Below are 22964 nucleotides of genomic sequence, written 5' to 3' on the forward strand. Positions count from 1 at the left end.
ACAAGCCTGTAATTCTAGTGTTGTAGGTTGGAGTGGGAACAGTCTACAATGTATCTCTGGCTTCAATGAGTGAGCCTGTCTCAAGGGAATAAGGTAGAAAATGACAGAGAAGGACACTGGATATTCTCCTCCATCTTCAGCATGTTCATAGGTGCATGTACCAGCACACATGGGCACATATACTACACACACGTATACTAATACACATATATATCACACATGTAGACCACACTAATGTGCACATACACATATGTGCACACAGAGGTGGGCAGGGAAAGGGAGAGAGAATCTTCTCTCTAGAGAACATCTAGACTGGCATTTGATTAAAAACTAGGTTTCTAATCTTACAACTCCCCAGGCCCAGAACCAGGGTTCCCCAACATCCTCCCCACCTATGATCTGCTGGAGTGCATGAAGGGACTGGCCCGGCAGACCCAAAGCTTCAGGATCTCCAGAACACAGGGCAACAACAGGTTATCCAAGGAGTCCCAGTGAGGGCCCAGCATTAATAGTGTAGCAGAAAACAGAGGCCCCAAACTGAAGAAATGACACTTTGCAATGAACACTTGCAAACAAAGATATATGGATAAAAGGGTTTACTGAGTGAGTTACTGTGGCATACTACAGCTTCCATGATGAGACTGATTTTTCTTTAATTTTATTTTGCAAGGGCAGAGGGTGGATATGAAGGGATGGGATATGAATGGGATCAAGATGCATGATGTGAAAGATACAAGTAACAATAATAATAATAATAAACCTAGTTCTCATGATGGGGGATGTCCTTCTCTATGCTGTAAATATATGTTTCTCTTATTGATTAATGAATAAAGCTGTTTTGGCCAATGGCCATCAGAATGTAGCCAGGCAGGAAGTATAGGTGGGGCTATCAGACTAGGAGAATTCTGAGAAGAGGAACCCAGAGAGTTAGTCACAAGGAACACATCATATAGCTACCAGGAAGGTAGGATACCTGGGCATTCTCCAGTAAGATAAGGCCACATGGAGACACACAGATTAATAGAAATGGATTAATAATTAAGAGAGAGCTAGCCAAAAAGAAGTCTGAGCCATTGGCCAAACAGTTTATAATTAATATGAGCCTCTATGTGTTTATTTGGGACTAAATAGCTATGGGAACAGGCAGGACAGAAACTTCCACCTACATCATAACCCAAAGTTAGTTCACACATAAACTTAACCATCACAGCAACTTTTACTGGCATGTGTTCTCCATATAAAGCTAAGCTTCACTTTGTCTTCAATGTTAGTCAATGTCATTATTATGAAAAAATACCTGAGAAAATTAACTCTGAGGAGATGAGTTTTATTTTAGCACTTAGCTTCAGAGGACTCCATCTACAGTTCACTTGGTTTCATTGCTTTAGGTTTGTATTAAGGCAAAATATAACAGGGTAATGGTGCTTACCTCATGGTGGCCAGCAGGAAGCAAAGAGAGACAAGAGGTCCCAATATCCTCTTCAAGGGCCTGTGTTTGGGGGAATCAAAGAGTGATGTCAGATTGTGTGGCCATGGTTACATGGACATGATGGTGTGCCTTTGAGGACGGACACACACACACACACACATACAGAGAGAGAGAGAGAGGTAACTGTCTTGAACGTACGCAGCAGTTCTAGGGCTCTGTTCCACCTGCAAGCAGGCTCTTCTGCACCTGTAGAGCTGTCACCTTTCCCAGCAGCTCCTTCATCTCAGCACTGTCTTTCTCTTCTCCCTTTTGCAACTGACTGAAGGACAAGAAATGGCAGACATACATGTAGTGACACAGGCATGGTACATATGTGTACACTATACCCTGTTTACTGTGCACCATGGGCACAGTGCACACTATGTACACTGAACTGTGGATACAGTGTACCATGGGTACAATTCACCCAGTGCACAGCACGCCCTGGGTACAGTACACCCTCTGTACAATGCATTGTGGGTACAGTATACCCTGTCTACAGTGCATCATGGGTGCAGTGTGGTCATTTAAAATCAAGTGGGACTAAAAGGAAGCAGATGACTGGAAGCCAGATTCCAGGCCCTGGTGGACCCCCAAAAATCCAAAATAAAGCAAAAGTTGAGCATCCTCTGTCTACTCTACATTTCACACAGAGGGCTCAAACAACCTTTTGCTGTGAGGTGATACTCTCACCTTTTCAGTTCATTGACAATTGACATATGAGCATCTATGGCAGTCTCGCTATCCAGCTGTGCTTTGAGTTCTTGGCATCTGGCCTGTAAGCTCCCCAGCTGCTCCTTGCTGTCCATTAGCTGCTGCTACTGACCCTGGGTCTTTACTTTCAGGGGCACAAGTTGTTTAGTTAGCTTAGAAACTCAAGACTTGGCAGAGAAGACCATTAAAACATGAGTGTTAGTCAGGCATGGTGGTGCACTTGGGGGTCTGAAGCAGAAGAATCATGAGCGCTGGCTAAGCTAGGCCACATAGTGAGGTCCTATCTCAAAAATTTGTCTTTATAAAAGAAGGGGGTAGGTGGGCAACAAAGGGCTGAGCATTGTGATGGGGAACTCTATGTTTGATGAAAATGAGAACCCATCAATGTGATCCAGGAGGAACTACTTATAGGAATATCTTCTTTTTAATGAGATTTGGGGCATCGAAGTCAGGACATGAGGATCTAGTATATGTGGAGAACAATGAGCAATGGATACAGGAAGTGGAGACTGGTCCAGAAAAGTCATTATTTTTCCATGGAGAAGGCTCATCCACAGGATCCAGGTCTACAGGTCCTTTTGCACATCTGTTCCCATAGTGTAAGGTTTCTACTTTTCCCTTCCTTTTTTACTTATTGGGCACCTCTCACAATACCTTTCAAGATTATAGGTCCTAAAGCCCAGGACTTAAGAATGTGACATTTTCTGGGACAAAGAAGAACTAAAGGTGCATTGAATTAATCCTGGCCTAGGCCCAACACACCCACTAGAATGAAGAGGGAGCCAGCATGTCAGACCCAGAAGATGGCTGCAAGAAACTTACTCAGCCACTGCTGGCTTTGAGATGGAAAAGAACATGCACCAAGGACTGTGGGAGTTACATAGTGCCGGGACAGACCAGATGAATTCTCCACCAGCCTCCTCAGAAGTAGTGACCACACATTAATATGCATCCTTCTGCACACTTGGAATATGTTAAATGTGTGAGAAGCATATGACTTTCCCAAAGACCAATAAAAGTTAGAAGAAGATAATGCAATGATGTATTCCTAATGTGCTGAACTAGAACGCAATAAATACTGAAAATATACCACAAGATCAATACTCCTGTTTACCAGCTAAACATGAAATTTTCTGGCAGTCCTATTTTTCTTTCTTTGTTATACAGAGTTACACATGGCTACTCTCATTGAAGCATATAATGTACTTTGAATATATTCTCCACATGTCCCATTACCCTCCCTCTCCTACTCCTTATATTAGTCCGCTTTGTTTCCCTAGACAGTTTACATTCTACTTTCATGTCATCTGTGCAGATATGAATTTCTGTATCCATTAAATCTAGAACACATACACGAAAGCAAAGGTGATATTTGTTTTTCTCAGACTGACTTAATTTGCTCAGTATGATTATCTCTAAATTATCCATTTTTCTACAAATGTCATAACTTCATTCTTTTTATGGAAGAAAAAATATTCCACTCTTTATTCATCCTTCTGTTGACTGATACCTAGATTGGTTCCGTAGCTTAGGTATGGTGAACAGTGCTTCAAGAAACGTTGGTATACAAGTGTCATTGTGACATGTTGACTTAGAGTCTGCTGAGTAAATGTCCAGGAGTTGTACAGCATGGTCACATGCTGGGACTTGGACATCTGGGTCACATGGTAGAAATTGAGCAGTTGGGTCACATGATGGGAATTGGTGTTGAACCTGTAGGTTGCTTTTAGTAGTATAACCACTTTAACAATGCTAATTCTTCTAATCCATTGGCACAGGAACATCCCACCTTGTAGTAAGTTCTTCAGTGTTTTCATTGTAGAGGTTTTCACTTCCTTGAGAAGGTTTATTCCTATGTACTTTTGAGGCAGTTAAGAATGTAACTATTTTTCTCATTTCTTTCTGATCATGTTTCTTGTTAATATATATGATTTTATCAGTCTGAGTTTCTAGTGGAGTCTTTAGGGTCTTTGGGTAAAGAATCCTATCCTGCAAATAAAAACACTTGGACTTTTGTTTATTTGTATCTTATTTATTTTTCTCCTCTTTCCAATGGCTCTAAGAGTGGATAGAGTGGACACCTTTGTCTTGATCTGATTTGACTGGAAATGTTTTAAGATTTTCCCAGCTAATACAACATTGACTGTAGGCTTGCCATATATAGTCTTTATGCTGAGTTATGTTATCTCCGTAGTTTCTCCTTTCTTCAGGCTTTTATTATTAAGGAGTGTCACATTTTGTTGAAAGCCTTTACTACATCTACTGAGACAATGATGTGATTTCTCTTTCTCTCCTTGAGTCTATTTATTCAAAGCATTAATTATACTTATAGATTAGCATATTTGAAACATCCCTGTGTTTGTAGAATGGAGCTGACTTGATCATGACAAATAATCATTTTTCAATCATGTTTTCAACCAATCTGGTTTTCATTTTACATATCAATCCCAGCTCCTACTTCTTCCCCTCCCCTGCTACTCCCTTCTTCCCTCCAACCACACCCCCATCTACCACTCAAAGAGGGTAAGGCTTCCCATGGGGAGTCAACAAAGTCTTTCACCTTACTCTGAGGTAGAACCAAGGCCCTCCTCCTATATCTAGGCTGAGCAAGGTAGTCCACCAATGAGAATGGGCTTCAAAAAACCACTTCAAGGACTAGGGATAAAGCCTGGTTCCACTGCCAGTGGCCTTACAGACTGCCCAAGCCACACTACTGCCATCCATATTCAGAGGGCCTAGTTTAGTCCTATGCAGGTTCCTCTGCTGTCAGTCCAGAGTCAGTGAGCTCCCACTAGTTCAGGTCAGCCATTTCTGTGGGTTTCCCCAAACTGGTCTTGACACCTTTGCTCATGTTATTACTCTTCCCTTTCTTCAACTGGACTTGGAGCTCAGCCCAGTACTTAGCTATGGATCTCTGCATCTGCTTCCATCAGTTACTGGATGAAGATTCTGTGATGATAATACAAGCAGTCATCAATCTGATTACAGGGGAAGACGAGTTCAGGCACCCTCTCCACTGATTCTTAGGGTCTTAGCTGGGGTCATCCTTGTGGACTCCTAGGAATTTCCCTAGTGCCAGGTTTCTCAGTAGCCCCATAATGACTCCCTTAATCAAGATATCTCTTTCCTTCCTCTCCCTCTCTGTCCTTCCCCCATCTTAGCCATCTGGTTACCTCATGTTCTCCTCCCCTCTCACTTTCTCTCCTCCCCCCACATTCCCAATTTTCTCAGGCAATCATGTCTATTTCCCCTTCCCAGGGGGATCCATGTATGTCTTTCTTAATGTTATGGTGGTTTCTCAGAAAAATTGGAATCAATCTACCTCAAAACCCAGCAATACTACTCTTGGGCATATACCCAAAAGATTCACACTCACACCACAAGGACATTTGCTCAACTATGTTCATAGCAGCAACATTATTCATAATAGCCAGAACCTGGAAGCAACCTAGATGCCCCTCAACCAAAGAATGGATAAAGAAAATGTGGTACATTTACACAATGAAGAACTACTCAGAGGTAAAAAAACAAAAACAAAAACAATGACATCTTGAAATTTGCAGGCAAATGGATGGAACTAGAAAAAAATACTGAGTGAGGTAACCCAGATCCAGAAAGACATGGTATGTACTCACTCATAAGTGGATATTAGACATAGAGAAAAAGATAACCAACCTATAGTCCATGACCCAAGAGAACTTATGTAACAGGTGAATAATCTTTTTGGTGCATTTTTATTTATATTTTTGTTCATCAAGAAGATTGACTTATAATTTTCTTTTTATATGTGTCTTTATCTGTTATGAGTATTGGTGATACTAGCTTCATAGTAGTTTTACAATGTCCTTCCCTTTCTACCTTATTACATAGCTTGTGAACCATTGATGTTAGTTCTTTCAAGGTCTTGTGTAATGTGTCAGTGAATCTGTCAGGACTTGACTTTTTTAGCTAAGAAATTTTTAAATAATGCTTTAACATCACTACTTTTTATATCTATTAAGTTGTTCATCTTGGTTTAATTTTGTTAGGTCGTAAATTCTAGAAATTCATTCATTTCTTTTAGATTTATCAATTTAGTGGAATATAAGTTTTTAAGACAATTTCCTCATGTTGGGGCTAGAGAGATGACTTAATAGTTAAGAGCACTTGTAGTGCCTCAAGAGGATCTGGGTTTAGTTCCCAGTACCCACCTACAGGGCTGCTCACAACAATCTGTAACTCCAGTTTCGGGGGATCTTATGCCCTCTTCTGGCCCCCACAGGCACCAGACATATGCATGGTGTACCTGAATATATGCAGGTAAAATAATAATAGTCATATAAATTAAATATTTATAAAAACTATATACTCCAGTGATTTTCTGAATTCTATTGACACATGTTGTAATATCTCCATTTCTATCTTATCAACTTATTAATTGGGGTCTTTTTATCTGACTCAGCTAAAGGTTTGCCAGTGTTGTTTTTCTTTTTGAAGAGCCAATTCCTGGTTTTGCTTATTCTTTGTATCATTTTTTCATCTCCATTTCATTCATATCCTCCCTGATCTTGATTATATCTTCCCCTTTACTGATTTTAGGTTTGGATTGTTATAATTTTTCCAAGAGTCTAAGTATATTTTAAGTTATTTATTTTGAAATCTCTTTGATATTCTAATATAGGCACTTCAGTGTATTCTGTAGTCTTTGATGCATTGTGATTCAATATGTATTGTTCCGTACCCATAAGTATGTCATACAGTTTCTCTAGCTTTATTTCCTGTGGTCAGATTGAAAGCAAGAAATTATTTTAATTATTTCATCTTTGTTAAGACTGGGATTTTTGTCCTATTACATGATATGCTTTAGCTAAAGCTTGACGGAACACTGAGGAACATTTATATTCTGTAGTGTTTGGATCAAGTATTCTGAAGATATCTGTTAGATACATATGGCCTATGATGCCATTTAATTCAGATTTTATCTGTTTATTTTTTGTTGGGATTACCTGCTTAATGGTTAAAGTAGGTTGTTGAAATCATCAGCACTGCTGTGTTTGAATTAATCTATGTTATCTTTTCTGATAAGCTATTAGAATAGTTTCCCTCACTTTCTTTCCAGTTCCCTTTGTTTGTAGTACTTTTTTCCATTTTTTTCACCCTAAGGTTCTATTTGTCCCAAATATTTTGTGTATTTCTTGGAAGCAACTAATAGATGGGATCTGTTGTTGTTTGTCTTTTTAAGAAATATATAATCTGCTAGTCTGTATCTTTTGATTGGAGAATTTAGTCTGATAATGTCTAAAATCATTATTGAATAATATGTGCTGATTCCTGTCCACTAGTTTATTTTGTAGTGTGCCTTAACTACTCGGTAGCATGGTTTATTCCTTGATATGCTTATATTTCTCTTCAGGCTGAAGGGTCTGTTTATGTACTCTCTACAGTTTTTACCTAGTGTCATAAATTTCTTTGGCTTGGTTTTATCATAGAAATTTTCTTTCTTTTTGATTTACCACACATATTTGTTGCATGTAGTAATTGATTTGACAAATATTGTATTTCCATACTTAGAATACATTGATCCATACTCTCCTTTTGGGGGTTTTGTTAGGAAATGGGCAATAGATCCTAACTACTGCCCAGTAATCCTTCCAGATCTGGTGGATTCGATATCCAATATTAGAGGATCCAAAGACAAGTTTCCCCAGTCATCATCATCATCATCATCATCATCATCATCACCACCACCACCACCACCAGTAGCCGCAGCAGAAGCATCATTTTCTTCTTCCTCCTCTTCCCTCTCCTCCTTTCGTTCTTGTTGCCTGTTACTTACATTTCTTAGTATTGCTTTTATTCTACTTTTTAAAATCTTTCATATTTTCATTTTCTTCTCATCTTTATATAGTTTTATTGACTCACCTTCCCTTTATTTTATAGTTAGATTCCTCCGTGATCTTTTCCTCCCTCACATTATTTTTATTCTTCTTTATCCTTTTTATTTTTCATTTATCTTTCCCTTTCTCACATTCTTCCTTTACTTTTTCTAATTAATTTTATCTTCATCAACAGATTATTCTACATTTTGGCACCTTTTTCCCCAGTTTTGACCATGTGCTAGCTGTTTTTCATTAGGTTTTGTTGTATTTCTGTATCTGATTTGTCTTTATACAATTCTAGAGAATATATCTATCCCTGCACAGGCATAATCTGCAATGTAGACATGCTAGAAACATGAAAAAAGAGGTCACATGACTCCCACAAAAGTATAACTCTTCTCAATTGAATTTAAGGTTTTGAAATGGTTGAAATGTGAGACAAAGAATTCAGAAATTTGGTTTTTTAACTGAGCAATGATCTCAAAGAGGATTCAAATAAACAGACCAATGAAGCAAAAATCAATGCAAAACTTGAATAAGAAATTCAGCAACTTGTAAAAGAAATTCAGCAAAGACATAGGGATTTAAAAACCAGAAAACTTGGAAATGAAAAGCTGAGCAAGTTAAATAATGCCATGGGATGATGCAATGGATGTGAATGATACAAGAGAAAGTATCACAAGTTGACTAGATCACTCAAAAGAATATAGTTAAGGCAAAGCTGAAGAATTATCACACTCAGTTTGCAATAAAGAAAACAAAAACAGTCAAGACCTCTGGAACATGACTCCAAAACCAAACCTGTAAATCTGTGATTTAGAAGAGGGAGTCAAAATACAGAATAAATTCATAGAAAAGTATCCCCTGCTATCTTAAGCAGAAATGCTATTAATTCCAGGGAAAGAATAAATGTGCCACTATAGGAAGGGTTTTAAACTTCTCTAAAATTGTATGATAATTAAAATGCCAAGAGTGAAAGACGAAGAAGGAATACTAAAATTCCATTGTCTGCAAGAAACAAGGGCCAAATTACATACAAACTTTCAAAAAAAAGTAATATCTGCTTCCTTGGTTTCCACCAGAACTAAATTGTAAGATCCTATTGATGTCACATAATTTGGTTGTAGACCATAATTCAAGCTGGAAGCTTCTTCTTGGAGACCATCTTTCATGGGGACAGAAATATCATCAGTGGTCTTACTAAGATGTCGATATTGTGTTCTCCAATACTGATCTGCAAAGTAAGATATGACCACTCATATAATAGTGACTTGATTGTTATGGGAATAAACAACTGATTTCTGATTGGATTGGAGACTTGCTCCACAAGAAAAAAGCCATATTGGGTATCATATCTTGGCCAAAAGTCAGTGACTGAGGAAGCCAGGTTCTAATATTGTTGTTTTGCTAAACAGATAGTATAACTACCTTATAAATATTTATAGAAATATTTATACCCAAAGACTAATGCTGCTATGAGTTTTGGTCCAGCATAGTCAGAGAGGGTGTGGAAACAGGAGGATTTCTTGGATTGCTAGTCATTTTGTTGGCTCTAGGTTCAGTAATAAACCCTATCTAAAGAAATAAGGTGGTTAGGAGTAATAGATCTTTCAGTGTCCTTATGTGGCCTATGCATGTGCCCCCTCCACAAGGAGGCATAAACCATATTCACATATATATGCACACATTTCAACAAAAAGTGGATGAGAGTAATTGTCGACTGTTCATCTCTAAATGGGGCATCTCTATCACACCCTTCAGTCAGAAAATATCATGGATGAGTGATGAAAAAATTTGTAAGAGATGGAGGGTGAGAAAGAGTGCTGTAAAATGCTGTTCCCTGAACATGACATGGTTGCTGTGCTCATGAACTCATAGAAGCTGTGGTTACCTACACAGTACTGAGTCTGTCAACATTCCATTATAGATGGGGAGGGACTTGGATATTCTCTCAGGAATGATTAGCAGTTCATGGCTACTAGAGTGTGGGAATCATTTTCTTCAGAGGTATAGCAATTGGTTAATTGCCTATACTTCAGCACATAACCTCTGACTCATTCTCATAAAATCAACACTAATTAAACTCAGTGGGTCACATACATACGAAGACATGAAGGTTGGGGGAGAATTTGTTATGAAGAAGAAGAGGATTCAGCAGGAGTAGGGGGTGGATAAGAGAAGGTACTGGTGTATATGATCAAATACATTATATATGTGTATTATGTCAAAAAGAAACTTAATAAAAGTACACCATAAAATAAATGAATTTAATAGCTGTTTTATCCAACAGCTGTAGAATACAGTCTTCTCAGCAAAATAGATTATTGCTGTGGAATAATCCTCTTGCACACTATAAAGATTTGTCACTCAGATAAAACCCTGATTGTCCAGTGGTCAGGCAGGAAGTATAAGCAGGGTGACCAAACTAAAGATGATGGAAAGGAGAAGGGCAGAGTCTGGAGCTGCCAGCAGATGCAGAGGGAGCAGGAAATGAACAAGTCATGCTAATAAAGGCACTGCTATGTGGCAGAGCATAAATAAGGAATATGGGTTAACTTAAAATGTAAGAGCTAGTTAGTAACAAGCCTGAGCTATTGGCTGAGCATTTACAATTAATGTAAGCCTCAGAGTAGTTATTTGGGAATAGGCATTCAGGACAAGAAATTTCCCAGTTAAAGTTTATATTTTTTAGACATTAAAACAAATTTTAATAAATAGAAAACAAAAGAAAAAATCTTAAATATTATAAAGAAAATATTGTATAAGCATATAGGGGAGAGAAGATTCCAAACTCAAACTATCAGGTAAGTATTACACCAATTCCAAAGTTGGATAAGGACAAAACAATAACAAAAAGAGAGCTATACAGAAATTCCCTTAATGAAAGTAGATGCAAACAAATTAATAAAATATATCATGATCAGTTGATTTCATTCCAAGAATGCAAGAAGTTTCAAATATGCAAACCAATAAACACAATGAGTCACAAAAATAAAATCAAGAACAGAAATCACACGATCATCTCAATGAAAGCAGAAAATCCCTTTTTAAAGACATTTTTTAAAAAAAGTTTTTTATTGTGTATAGAGTGTTCTGCTTGTGTGTATGCCTGCATGACAGAAGAGAACATCAGATGTCATTATAGATGGCTGTGGGCCACCATGTGGTTGCTGGGAATTAAACTCAGGTCTTCTGGAAGAGCAACCAGTGCTCTTAACCGCTGAGCCATCTCACCAGATTCCAGAAAATATTTTTGAAAAATATAACAACTCTTTATGGTAAAAGCCCTGAAACAACTAGAAATAATAAAGTCATTTTGCAACATAGTATGAAGTGGGAAAAAAGTAAGAGAACTTCTTCAAAACTAGGAACAGAACAAGGCTATTAATTTTCTCCACTCTCATTCATAATGCTTGAAGCCTTAGAGTAATAAGGCAAAAAAAAAGAAATAAAACATATACAAAAAAGAAATGAAAAAGTCAAATTATCCCTATTTGAATAAAAAGAAAACATGTTCCTACATTGGATCACCATTGGAAAACATTTAAATTTGAGCAACAGGTTTGACAAAATAAAAAAATCAATACACATTAATCAATAGCTTCGTTTGTATAATAGTGACATGAATATATTAAAAGCAACAAATTACTTTTTAAATTTTTGATTTAAGCCCCACTACACAAGAGGGAACTCATGCTTGGTACTGTAAAACTAGGAACCCATGTCTGAGGATTTCAAAAACCCTAGAGAATAACTTACTGCTACTGTTTTGCTAAAATGACAGAATATCAAACTGTCTTCTAAGTACTTACTTTTATCCCCATAGATTAATATATCTCTGAGCCCACATCAGAGAAGATTCCTTTTGCAATAGATAGCATTTAATAGAAAGATTCATAACTAGTCAAAGTGCAAATACTAAATCACCATGGAGTGCTCAGCCATGAATGAACACCTGTATTATCTTCTTCCCAAGTGTCAGGGAACATCATAGAAGAGGCAGTGAAAAAACTGTAAGAGCCAAGGGTTGGGGAGGTCATTGTCTTCTGGACATGACAAGGCCACTGCACTCATAAATTCACTGCAAATTTGGTTACCTGCATAAGATCGGCACAAGGTTAAGACAGTCAACATTCTAGCATGGCTGAAGCATGGGCACACAAAACCCCATAACCCCATTTCTATCTGGGGAACTGTTGACAGATGACAGCTACTGAAGGAGGGAGAGTCATTTTTCATCAGGGATGTTGTCCCTGGTAGATTTATTGCTCCAGCAGATGGCCCTATATCTGTACACATATGGACAATACAAACTGGATTCAGTGGGGTTCTAAAAAAATGACATTAGTTTAGGAGAGGGACATGTTGGGAAGGGAGTTCTAGGAAGAATTGGGAGGAGTAGGGAATGAATTTTATTAACATATATTGTACACATTATGAATTTCTCAAAGAATAAATTAAATATTGTACATTTCAAGCACACTTTTATTAGTTCCTTGGGAATTTCACATCATGTACCCCAATCCCACTCTTTTCCCAGTCCTTTCATGTCCACCTTTGTAGCCCCCCAAAAAAGGAAAGGGAAAAAAATACTTCACTCCTATACCTTAGTTAGGGTTTCTATTGCTGTGAAGAGACACCATGACTACCATGAAGAGAGACCATGGTAATTCTTACAAAAGAAAAATATTTAATGGGGTGGCTTACATTTTCAGAGGTTTAGTCCACTATCATCATGGTGCAACATGGCAATGTGCAGGCAGACATGGTGCTGGAGGAGCTGAGAGTCCTACATCTTGACCTGCAGGCAAGAGGAAATGAACTGAGTGTCATACTGAGCCAAATCAAAGGAGCCTCAAAGCCACCCTTAGAGTGGCACACTTCTTTCAGCAAGGCCACACCTCCTAATAGTGTTCATCAACACAGACCTCAGCTACAGTAGGACCATTGACCCATACATATCCCTCATCATAGCCTGGGCCTGATTGTTGGCCCCAAGTGGTAGCACAAGTCATTCAGATCAGTATGGCTCCAGTGACAACATGGCCCTTCAGACATCAAAATGGCCTCAGGTGGTGGCCCAGACCACAGGCATCCCTGTAATGGTAACACAGGCCATTGACACCAGCACAGGCCAGGCTGTGGGAGAGCCACAAACCGAGACATGGTCTTCAACTGCAGCTCAGGCCTGGACATCACAATTGGCCTCGGGTGGGAGTGCAAGCCACTCAGATCAGTATTGCCCTGGCAGTAGCATGGCCCTTGGACATGAACATGGTCTCAGATAGTGACCTAGACCCAAGGCATTTGTGTGGCCTTTGGAAGTAACACAGGCCACAACACCAACATATATCCCAGCTGCAGTAGGGCCATAGACTCAGACATGGCCCTATGCTACAGCACAGGCCCAGCCTATCTAGGTCAGAAGGTACTCAGTAGCAAAATAGTATACATTTATATACATTTTAATTAGAGCTTTTCTATATACCAAAAATGAGCATACAATAAAAAAAGTATAAAAACAATCTTATCTACAATGCATTAAAACAAACAAAAACTCCCTCAAGGATATAGAAGATCTACAATGATAATTTTAAAACATTAAAGGTCTTGTGAAAATGACTATGTTGCCTAAAGTGATCTGTATGTTCAATGAAAACCTATAACATTCTTCAAAGCCACAGGAAAACAGTCCTAAAATTTGTATGGAAACACAAACGATGATGAATAGCTAAAGCAATCCTGAACAAAACCGGTGAAGCTGAAGGCACAAAAACACCTGATCTCAAAAAATACTACAGATCCACTGCAAGGATACTTTAAAAATCAAACAAATCAGCACATGTGGTACTGGTACAAGAAGATACATCAGCCATTAGAAAGAACTGAGGGTTCAGAAGTAAACCCACCCAGATACAGACATTTGATATTCAAATGTGAACAAATGCATCAGAGAAAAGGTAAGTCTCTTAAACAAATGTCTGTAGAGAAACTAGGTACCACGTAGCAAAGAATGAAACCCATCTCTTATCCCTTGCCCTAAACAAAAATAAGTTAAAAATAGATCAGAGATCTTGGTGTAAAGTCTAAAACTTTAAAACCACTAGAAGAAACATACTTCAAGAATAGGGACAGGTAGGCCAGGACTTTCTGAGGGAATCTAGTAGCTCAAGAATTAGCAGCAAGAATTAACAGATGGGACTACATCAAATTAGATAGCTGCTGGACAGCAAAGGAAAAAATTATGAGTGGAAATATAGCCAATAGAATGGGTGAAATCTCTTCCAATTACTTAACCAACAGGGTAGTATTATGCAAAATATAAAAAGACCGCCCCCCCAAATAAGCACCAAAAATTAATCTACTCCATGAATGGACAAATGAACCTAGTGTGTCTCAAAAGAATAGCAAATGTAAAATAAAAACATATATAACATCTTTAGTTATCTGGTGAACGTAGATCATGACAACAAGATATTTCTTCTTATTCTAGCTGTAATGACATACCATCAAGAAAACAAAGCTGATATATGCTGGTAAAGATGTAGAAATATAAGTTAGTATGGCTACTGTAAAAATCATACAAACCAGTTATTGAGGCTCCTCAAAAACTAAAGAGAATTACCATAATAGTTGTATCACCTTTGAGAGGGTACATGAAGGAATCAAAGTGACCATTTCACCAAGACACCAACACACTTGGGTTTATTGTGGCTGTATTCACAATAGCCATGTTACGGAGTCAGCCTGTATGTCCATTAGCAAATGAATGGATAAAGAAAATTTGGAAGATATGTACTATGCAGTAATTCAGAAAAAGAATGAGATGGCTTTTGTAGGAAAATTGATGGAATTTGAGATCTTATTAGGTAAAATAAGTCAGACTCAAAAAGACTATCACTTTTTTTCTCATAGGCAGCATCTATGTTTGAAAGAAAAAAACCATGAAGGCAGAAAAGGTACCCTGGGGTCACCAGTAAGAGAACAAGGATAATACATGACAGCAATGAGCTGAGGGTCAATGTGACTAAATATATTGCATATCTGAAAATAAAATGAATCATATTATTTGTACAATTAATATATGTTAAAGTTCTTCAAAACTTATAAATAAAAGAAACAAAATACCAGCCTAATGAAAGTACACGTTGTTTTGCAGTTACCTGTCTAGTTGAGAAAGCTCTACTCAGAACAAAGAGAAAATTTTAATAAAAATAAAAGAACTCATCCATCAAGAAAATATAACAATTCTAAGTTGAGTGCACTTCAAACACAGTTGAAAAATTGTAAGTCAGAAATTGAGAAAATTAAAAGTTATTATATAAATCCATAATCACAGTGAATTTAGCATCTTCCATAGTCAGACACTACAAAACAATAAAAACTATCAGAGGAGTTTTTCTTGGTGGCAAAAGAAAAACAAACAATTATATAAAAGTCTTGTGCACCATGATTTTTAGATAGTTGGCATAGTGACACATGGAGAACATTGAACCCCAAAGCCCTATCCTTAACTCCAATTGAAACAATTACAAAAACTACACCAGACTGTGAGTCATTCAATTGATTTGAAGGAATGAAATCACACAGAATGCAATCTCTAGCTAAGGTAGATTTTGAAAAGAAAACCATAGATGCCTCAGATACTTCTAAGTAGTTCACAGATGAGAGAGAAATAATGCATTTTAGAATTTTTTTGACCAACTAACACTGAAAGGAGGCTGCACACATGTGGGATACAGCCCAAAATTCAGGAGAGAGATATTTAAAGACTTGACTGTGTGGGATCCAAGAGCTGGCTCAGTGGTTAAGAGCACTTAATGCTCTTGCAGAGAACCTGGGTTCAATTCTCAGTACCCATGTTCCAGGTCACAAACATCTGTAATCCCAATTCCAGGCAATCTGATACATCCTCTGACTTCTGCAGGCTCCTGTACACTACATACATAACACTCAGGCTTCAATGCACATATTAGAAACGGGAACAATAAGGCTGAAAAACATGACCTAAATGTCCATGTAGAACATTGAAGATGAAAAGTTGAAATCATAGAGGGCAGGAGGTCTTTTGCTCACAGATAAGCACTAGCAAAATTAGGAATGTGAAACATGCAGGTTTATATCTTCAAAGGAAGATGTATACCTGTTTTGCACATGGAAAGTTGGGAAGTGATGTAGTTAAAGCCTGTGCTACACTTGAATCCCCCAGACAATTGTTCTTGTTTATCCCAGACTCTTCCTCCCTAAACCGTTATCTTGAGTATTGTTTCTCAGTCAATAAAACCCATCCTCATGGGAGTTGCCACTTGTACTTTACAGCAAGTCTGGGTAACTTCTGTGCTATCTGGAGAGCCAGGTCAATCCTAACTTTTACAGACTATTATTCTCCTGACTTTTACCTTGAGCATTGTTTTTGAGTCAACAGAACTCATTTCTATGGAAGAGGCCATATCTACTTTGTAAAGAGTTTCAAAGTATATCTTAAGCTTTGTTGTTAATGAGATTGAATTAATTATCTATTATGAGAAAACCTCCCCCCCCAAAAAATGTGCTGTTCTTAAATATGGGTAAAATAAATTACCCAGGGTCAGACTCTAGAAGTTTAAGCCAACAGCAGTTAGGTCCTATGAACCTAATTTCCTTCTTGCTTCTCATGCGAAATGCCCTGCCATGGGCTAATGTCTTTGAAAACTTGGTTCAGCTGTTTAGGAGAAGGGTGTAACCTTCAAGAGATGAAGCCTTATTGGAGGAAGCACATCGTTAGAGGTTTTATAGCCCAACCCTCTTGGCTTCCAGCTGCTAATGCAATGAGATTGGCCACCTCATGCTCCTGCCACAGTGCCATCTCCTCCATGCTGAACTCCATCCCTCTAGAACTGTGAGCAAGATAAGCCCTTTCACATTAAGTTGTTCTGTTTTATCACTGCAAACGAATTAAAGGCCAAGAGAAATAAAAATTAAATTAATTGAGAGAGGGAAATTACAAAGATTAGAGCAAAAATGCAAGAAATAGGAAGCAAACATGTTGCAAAACACATAGAAAGGCTGTTTTGAAGGGGTTGAAGTGTGAAAGCCTCTAGCTGCCCACTGTGGGGACCTGCAAAGTCAAGTCAGTTTGAAGGGGACAGGCCTCTGAAGACTGTGGGTGCCTGCAGTTCACACTGGTGGTGGACCAGTGACTTTGTAGACGCAGTTTCTCCACAGACAAGACTGCCAGCTGGGTGTGGAGGGCAGCCTGTAAGGCCAGAAAGAGTGAGGAGCCAGGGAAAATCTAGAAGACAAGATTGAGAAGAGGAGGTGTCTCTGGGGAGGCAACATTGCGTGAAAAGGTATATGAAAAAGTGTCCAGGCTCCCTGGGAGAAAGGAAGGGAGGCTAGAGTGGAGGACATTTCTGACAAGGGTCACTGTTGGGGTTTTCAATGCAAGGGTATAGAGGTCCCAGCTCACACACAAGGCAGCTGAGTAACATTCTCCATGGTGCCTTAGCCTTCTCACTCTGTGTCTGGCACATGCCTTGCACTGCAGTTAATTTCAAAAGGCATGGAGATGCAAACAGTCCAAGGAAGAAGAAAAGGAATATATCAAAGCTGATCTTTTGGAGGAAGGAACCAACATCACCAAGAGTAGGACTATATGTTTCAGGAAGGGATAGGAAAGAGACCAGGGTGCAGTTTGTTGTCCCCAGAGAGATGGAAGAGATGTGGACGTAGGACATCTGAGTAGAGAAGCCTGCTTCTGGAGTCCATTCCACTGAAGCATCACTTCTTCCCCAGGAGCAAGGCTAGCAGGCCCAGTCAGTCAGTGTGGGTACCACTGTTGGAGTTAGATTTGATGTGTGGGATGTCTAGAATAAATATAATTTCCTGTGTTGCTGTCATATCTGCTGTGGTAGGCACACAGATAAATGGATATATCAGTCAGGGTTCTCTAGAAGAATAGAACACATGAACACACACATTATACATAGAGATATACATATATAATATGAATTTTATAATAAATATGCATATATACTGCATTGGCCTACATGATTGTGTCTAGATAGCCCCAAAAAAGACCATTTTCACACTGGAGAGGCTGGGAACTGGTAGATTTTTTTTTAGTTTACAAGGCTGGGTACTCATGCAGAACCAATCTGGCACTGAAAGCCTGGAAGATTCCTGGGGAGCCACTAGTCTGTAGTATGTGTTGGAAGCTTTAAGAAGATCTGGCACTAATGAGAACTCCAGAGATGTACAAGGATGACACCAACTGGTAAACTAAGCAGCAGTTAAGTGACTACTTTAAATGTCCCTCCCTAATAATGATATTGATGACTATCTTACATATCATCCTAGAATCTCCATCCAGTGACAGACAGAAGCACAGGGAGATACCCACAACTAAACACTGAACTGAACTCCTGGAACCCAGTGACAGAGAGGGAGGAGTGATGAGCAAAGAGGTCACGACTGGGCTAGCGAATCCCAGGGAAACAGCTGACCTGAACAAGGGGGAGATCTTGGACCCCAGACTGATGGCTGAGAGGTCAGAATGGGACTGATCCAGACCCCCTGAATGTGGGTGTCATTGAGGAGACTCAGCTGACCTATGGAGTTTTTGGGCAGTAGATCAGTATTTATCTCTGGCACACAAATGGTCTTTGGGGACCCATCCCACAAGGAGGGATGCTTTCTCAATCTGGACACTTTGGGGAGGGCCTGGGCCTTTCCCAGAATGAAATGACAGACTCTAGAGATCCCCCATGGAGGGCCTTACCCTCCTTGGGGAATGGAGTGGGATTGGGTCGGGGGATGGGGGGATGGGAGATGGGAGGAGGGAGTGGGTGTGGAGGGCAGGAAGAGAGAGTTGGGACTGACATGGAAAACAAGCTTGTTTCTAATTTAAATATATAATAAAAAGTGTATATAAAAAAAGAAGCGATATTCTGAAGAAAACAAAGGACAGCAGCATCCTCAACAATGGAACAAATGAACTCTCAGGGAGACACAATGAAAACAAAGCAAGCCTTGGCTTTCCTTGTATCTGGGTCACCATAGGAAGGTGCCACTCACATTCACAATGAGTCTTCCACTTAAATTAACCTAATGAGGAAATTCTCTCACAGATCCCAGAGACTTGCCTCTCAGTTAGTTCCAGATCCAGGCAAGATGACAACCAGTATTAACCATCACAGTGAGTTAGATGGACAGTATCTCCAGGGCTTCAGTCAATCCTTGCTGTAGGGAAGGGGACCCAGAGGCTCTGTGATGAGCATAGGGCAGGTTTGATAGTCAAGCAAGCACTGTCTACAGTTCTCTGAGAATTTTGCAGGCCTGACATCAGAAATTCTTCAACAGTCTCAAGCCCAGAGCTGTGGGTCCAGACCAGCACTGTAGAGGGAGACAAAATGTAGTGACCCCAGTAGCAACAGGAGCAAGAAAACAGAACCAACTGGTCAGAACACCCTCCGTTTCAGTTTCTTCCCCTAATGTTCCTAAGTAATTCAATTTGATGTTTGTCTTTCTTAGGATTTTTATTACTGTGAAAAGACACCATGACTTGGCAACTCTTATAAAAGAAAACACTTAATTGGGTGGCTTACAGTTCAGAGGTTCAGTCCATTATCATCATGGTGGGACATGGCAGTGTGCAGACAGACACAGTGTTGGAAAAGGAGCCAAGAACTCTGTATCTTGATCTGTAGGCAACAGGAAGTGAACCAAGACACTGGGCATAGCTTGAGCATAAGAGACCTTGAAGCTCACCTCCCCCCAGTTACACACTTCCTCCAACAAGGCCATGCATACACACCTCCTAATAGTGCCACTTCCTATGAGCTTATGGGCACCAATTACATTCAAACTGCCACAATGTGCATTCAGTTTTAACTTGTTTAACATGAAATATAAAAACATGACTTTTTTGTTTTTTTGAGACAGAGCTTCTCTGTAGGTTTAGAGTCTGTTCTGGAACTTGCTCTGTAGACCAGGCTGGCCTCTAACTCACAGAAATGGTCTGCCTTTGCCCCCTGAGTGCTAGCATTTAGGGCATGCACCACCACTGCTTGGCAAAATATGATTTTTAAAAACAAGGGTTTTTTTTCTTTTTTACTTTGGGGAAAAAAAGCTAATAGAATGGATCAATTGTTGGTAAAATGAGCAACCAAAGAGGATACAGAAGTTATCAGGAAGAAAAGGGCACTGTGGGAAATTTTATAGTGATACATTTAAAAATAGAAATGGATGAGAAAAGATCTTGAAGGCATAATTTACCAAAATGAACCCAGCCTAGAGTAGAAAAGCTAAATCATCACATCATACATGTATTAAAGAAATTTAAGCTGCCATTTAACTATGACAGAAATAAAGCTCAGTGCCCAGACCCTTTGATGATGTGTCTTCCAAATGGCTAAGAAGGAAATGAATAACTGATCTTATGCAAACTCATCCAGAAACCAAAAAAGAGGAACAATTTCTCAGCTCATGTAATGAGGACAACTACCCTCCATGCCAACATCAATAACAAAACCAAAACCTTATAGGTCAATCTCTCTCACAACACAGAAAAAGGGAAGTATAAAACATTGCTAACCCAATCCAGGAGCTAACAAGAAAGATAATGAAACAAGAGTGGATTTATTCTACCAATACAAGGTTGATTCAATGATCAAAAATTAGTCAATGTAGTTCATCACAATAAAATAATAAAGAAAAATCATTTAATCATCTAAATAAATGCAGAAAAGAATCTGATAAAATTTAATATATCTATCACATGAAAGATTATTCTTAGAGTGTCTTAGTTGGGGTTACTATTGCTATGCTAAAACTATAACCAAAGAAACTTGGGAAAGAAAGGGTTTGTTTCACTCATAGTTCCATATCAAAAGTTCATAGTTTGTTATCAAAAGCTGTGAAGGCAGGAACTCAGTCAGGACAGGAAACTGGAGGCAGGGGCTGATTCGAGGCCATGAAAGAGTAGTTTCCTGGCTTGCATTCCAAGGCTTGCTTTCTTATAGAATCCAGGACCATCAGTCCAGGGATGGTACAACTTGCAATGGACTGGGCCCTCCCCCATCAATCACTAGTTAAGAAAATGTCCTATAGGCCTGCCTATACTGCCTGATCGTATGAAAGCATTTCCTTAATTGAGGTTTCCTCCTCTCAGATGACTTAGTTTATGACATAAAATATTCAGCACAACTGACCCCTTGTCAACTTGACATACAAACACATCCCTGAAAACTCCCAACCTTTTCTTACTTGTTCATCCCACATTCATATAAACATCACAATATAAAAAGTTTTAAAAACTTCTCACAGTCTTACAAATTCAAACACTTTAAAATTTTAGTCTCTTAAAATAATCCAGTCTCTTTTAAAATCAAAAGTCTTGCAACTGTGAGCTCCTATAAAATAAAAATAAATACTTTCTCACTTGAAGATGGAAGAAACGGGGCACAGTCACAATCTGAACAAAACCGAACCAAACTGCAACAGTGTTAATAAATAACTCAATGTTAAATATCTGCAATCCACGCATAATCTTCTGGTGTCCTCTAGGGGCTTGGGTCATTTCTTCAATACACCTTCTGCAGCACACAAGGTTTGTCTTCTAAACTTAGGTAGACTCCATTCCACAGCTGCTGCTATTTTTGGTGGGCATCCTATAGTGCTGGCATATCCAAAACCCTGGGGTCTTCTACTTCAACTAGGCTACACTTTCATCAATAGCCTCTCCTGTGCTCTTTTCAGGGACTCCAACTCTGCCACACAATGCCAAGCCTCAGCTGGACCCCTTCATACCTTCAAAACCAGCACTGTTTGGGTGTGTGGTGATATCTTGCTTGTGCTAATAAAGCTTGTCTGATGATCAGAGGGTGGAGCTTGCCACTAGATAACCATAGCAGTCTGGAGGTCTCTGTATAGACAGACAGGAAGTGAGATGGCTGGGTAGAAACAGGAAGTGAGATGACTGGGCAGAGAAAGGAAGTGAGGTAACTGGGTGGAGAAAGGATATAAACCAGAAGAAACATGAACTCACTCTTTTCCACTGGGAAGCTAATGAGGTGGCTTTGGCTTGCTCCATATTCTCTCTGACCTCTCATCATTTTCCTCTATATGGCTTTTATTATTTAGACCAATTAACAACTCCATTTACATGGACTTATATAACCAAGTTTGGCTGCTTCTGAAATACAGATTATGAATGCTGACTCTCAGAAAACACTTCCCAGAAGATTTCACCTCAATGATGCTGGTCTCTTCTTAATTACAATTGATCCTTCAGCCCCAGCTGACCAGCATGCATTGTCTCAGCAAATCAAAGATTTACTTTAGTCAGTCTGGTATTTTGTTAACCACAGAAATTATTTAGCTCCAGCTGACCAGACACCGCAGACTCTTCACACAAATGGCCTGTTGGAGTCTTTGCTTCCCTCTGAAACTTCACATGCCTGGCTTCCATCATCTATATTTCTCTCAACATTCTTATATTCTAAGCTCCTACAGAACAGCCCACTGAACTCTCAACACTCAATGAATTTTCTGTCCCAAAGTTCCAAAGTCCTTTTACAGTCATCCCCAAATCAACATTGTCAGGTCTGTCACAGAAATACCCTACTCCTGGTACCAACTTCTGTCCTAGTTAGAGTTACCATTGCTGTGATGCAACACCATGGAAAAAGCAATTTGGGGAGAAATGGTTTATTTTAGCTTATACTTCCAGGTAACAGTCCATCACTGAGGGGAGTCAGGGCAGGAACTCAAGCAGGATGAGAATTTGGAAGCAAGAGCTGACGCAAAGGCCATGAAAAGCTGCTGTTTGCTACCCTGCTTTCCCTGGCTTGTTCAACATTATTATAGAACCCACGAGTTTCCAGGTTAAGGATGGTACCACCCACAATGGGTGGATCCTCATTGATTAATCACTAATTATGAAA

The sequence above is a fragment of the Mesocricetus auratus genome, unplaced genomic scaffold (assembly GCF_017639785.1).
Source record: "Mesocricetus auratus isolate SY011 unplaced genomic scaffold, BCM_Maur_2.0 Super-Scaffold_100013, whole genome shotgun sequence".
Lineage (NCBI taxonomy): Eukaryota > Metazoa > Chordata > Mammalia > Rodentia > Cricetidae > Mesocricetus > Mesocricetus auratus.